The following is a 3900-nucleotide window of genomic DNA, read 5'->3' as shown; positions in this document are numbered from 1 at the left end:
CCAATATACTTTCAAGAGAATCAACTAGACAGTTATACTCAATATATGAAAAGTATATCAAAGAGTTTTATATCTCTATCTCTTGATTCAATCCGCAATCAGCAAATAGGGATTTGCGAGCCCGATTGAATATAAGAGGATTAACTTGAACGGTACCAAAAACCAATGTTCAAGTGTCAATCAATTCACTCAACAACCCTAAGGCCGGATACAAGAACTGATTGATCTTAACGTACAACCAGTGATATTTCTATTATATAAATAAAATATAATGCGTAAAAGAAATAATACAGACACCAGAATTTTGTTAACGAGGAAACCGCAAACGCAGAAAACCCCCGGGACCTAGTCCAGAATAAACACACATTGATAATAAGTTGTTACACCAATTTCCTACTACCTATTCAGACTAGATGTAATACCTTCTTCAACACTTGTGAAACTCCTAGCAGAATACCGGTTCTCTTTAGAAATTATTCACACAAATCTTCTAGCAGAACCAAAGGTTCTCTTTAGAAGATACACCACCACGATTGATACGATTCGATATTTTGTGTGCACAAAACACCGGTTTGATTTCCCTTTAGATGTAAATCAAGGTTTTGGAAATCTTGTGTTTATTTTGATAAAAACAATTACTAGGTAAAAGTAATATCAAAACAAACTTGTAGATTATGGTTTTAACCTACAATCAGTATGCGTACACACAAGGAGTCCGTGAACCTGATTTCCGTAAGTAAACTTGGGTGATTCCAAAGATCAATTTCCAAGTTAAGAAAACCCTAATAATTTTACAACAAGAACAACTATAATAAATATAGAGATATCTTGTTTCAAACTTCTCAAGGATTTTTACGAGATGCCTCAATAAAAGTTTTTCTTTCTAGTCTCCGATTTCGACTAACAAGTGATGGTATACGATCGGAAACTGAAATCTATCAAAACCTAGGGTTTATGATCAACAACTCTTGAATGGTTTTATACCAGAAGAGAAAACCTTAGAATAGACAAGAGGTGAAAACCTAGATTACAAGTTGTATGATCAATCATGAAGATTAAATCCAACTTGGTTTTGTGATCCCTAATACAAAGACTTTTATCTCACTCTCGTTCACGAAGAACGGAAGACGTGGAAAACAACCTGCAGAGCTTACGGCAATTTTCCAAAGGGATGAAAAACTTGTAAAATCACGAACTCCTTATTTATAATGAAAAATAGCTTGGAAGCTAAGCAAAGCTCTTTTCCTTTTTCTAGACTCTCCTAAAAAAGGGAGTCTTTCCTAAGTTACAACTCTTGCCAAAATAATTAATTTAGCAAATTGTATTTTTGTGAATAAATCATAAATTAAATTAGGAAGGAATCACAAACATTTTAGTATGGCAATCAAAGATGTTTGGACCAATAGCCATCTTGCCTAGATAAGGAAACATCACCAATTTGACCAAAAATGCCTTTTAGTCACGTAATTGGGCCCAGGTCCGTGAACTGTTGAAAACAACCCATGGATTGTTTCCTACTAACGAACTATAATAATCACAACAACACTTATAATTGTTACTTTAATAAATCACTCATAACTTCATCGTTATAACTCGGAATTGGGTGATTCTTGGATCGTTGGATTCGTAAGCTCATTCACTATAACATGAGATTCTTTATAAGGATAAAGGTTATTGTCTCCAAGGTCATGAATCAAATAACCTCAAGTATATATACATAAATGTACATTTACCGTCATTGGAATTGTTCCATGGAGTGAGCATTTATCTTGATAGATTAGAAAGGTAGAATTGAACAAGAATCCAAATGAAATCAATCACATATCTTTGTTGATGAAGTACTTGTTGATGTCTTCTTGTAGTCTTCAATCTTCACCCTTTAAGGATAGCTTCGATTCAACTTCTTATCTAGTCCGAAACTATCTTTAGTATGCTAAATCAAGAATGCATTTTGGAAACTAAAATTGACAACTAACTTGACATACCAACGCTAGTGCGTTCAACCAAGCAGTGCTCTAACAAAGATAACAATAGTTTTTCTTAACATGAACCAATTGAAAACACATCCACACATACATCATGGAATAAATATCAATTGAACCTAAATTTAGTTAAGAAAAAGCAACAATATATATATATATAATATAGACTCAGGCTTTTCTTAAACAGGAAAACAATTAACTAACAAGATTGATACCTCAAATTTCGCATCCACTTCTCCAATATGATTGCATCTTTGTCCAGGGAGAATTGATATCGAAATATCACCACGTTGTCATCCTTATGCGTGAACAAAAGAATAACAACACACCTCAACCTTTACCAGAGAAAGGTTGCAAACCGGTTTTAACTATTGCAAGCAAAAGTTGAAAACCGTCGAAACACATATGATTTTATGCTAAACCAAAACCGATTCAACATATTGTGACTTTTTCACATACTATTTCTATTAGAACCCCTCATAATCCTTTGATAAAGCCTACCTACTAGGGATAGAACTTAATCCCGCTAAATCAAAAAGTCACCCAAACCATGAGGGTTCACAATATATGAGATTGAATATTAAGGTATAAAACCGAAATCAAACATCCCATAAACATACATAGCAATAAGGTAAAAGCAATTAAGCACAGGCTATGTAAACCGAAAACTATCACAAGAAAAATTACTAATCAAATAACTTTATTCATAATAGTTTTATTCATAATAGACCAATACAATCAATGAAAGAAATCAAAAATTGATGTCTATATTTCCTTGCAACCTAGTCCTTCATGTTAGAACTGAATGAAGGTGCATTACTACTTTTCAGCTTTTGAATTTCTTCAAGTAGAAAGCCTTGTTGCTTGACCAGAATCTCTTGCAGATGAGAAATTTTCGTGAAGGATTCTGCAAGAGCATGTAATTCTGTCTTCGATTGAACAAAAAAGTGTGTCAATGCCTCAATACACTGATCTTTCTTCAGAGTATTCTCTTTTTCCTTCTTGCTAAGACGGTCTCCCTTTCTGATTTTACCCTTAATGTCAAGAGCTAATTCAGACTTAGTTTTAAGATGATCTTTCTGATCTTGCATCTTCTCCAGAGAAACCATTTGATCCAGACCCATAGTTCGGACAATGATCAAAGAAGGAAAAGAATCTTTTTATATTTTTCATACTTCCGAAAATATAATATTTCTAAAAATACGAATATATCAAAATATCTTCAAATACTAGATATTATTTCCATAATCTACACAAAAGTGCCTTGATTTATCTTCTTCCTCACTCAAAATTTGGCATACAAGATGAGGAAAGAATTCTAATACCGATCAAGTGGCATTAGTATGAGATTTTCTCTCGTTATGGAATTTTGAACAACCAGAGTGTTCTTGATCTAGTATAATATGAAAAGATCGCTTTGTAATACTTCGATCCAGCGAAGTATCTTGGGATAAATTAAAATTGCATGTGCAACTTTTAGTAATTCTATTAAGACAGTTTTTGCTTGTCTTATTTCTCCCTTTACCATTAGGTGATTTAATAACATCGGAAGACATGTCTATTTTTAAAATGGGTAAATCACTAATGATGGAGGAAGGAATAACATTGACAACTAATGCAACATCAGATGTTTCCTCTTCTTCAGAATTGTATGACTCACAGGACTCATCTAGAGTTACAGCCAATGCCTTGCTTCCAGTGTATTTCTTAAGATTGGGACAGTCTTTAGCAATATAACCAAACCCTTTACACTTGAAGCACTGCGGTTGATATTCATCATCTTCTTCCTGATCCTTTTTGACAGGAACTCGATCATGCGGTCGAGAAGATCGATAAGTATCCTTAACGAATCTCTTGTTTCTTTTCTTTAAGAGATCTCAAAGATGTCTAGTAATTAATGACAAAGATTGTTCAATCT

This window comes from Papaver somniferum, chromosome 7 (assembly GCF_003573695.1).
Source record: "Papaver somniferum cultivar HN1 chromosome 7, ASM357369v1, whole genome shotgun sequence".
NCBI classification, from domain to species: Eukaryota; Viridiplantae; Streptophyta; class Magnoliopsida; order Ranunculales; family Papaveraceae; genus Papaver; species Papaver somniferum.
This window is presented reverse-complemented; position numbering follows the sequence as displayed.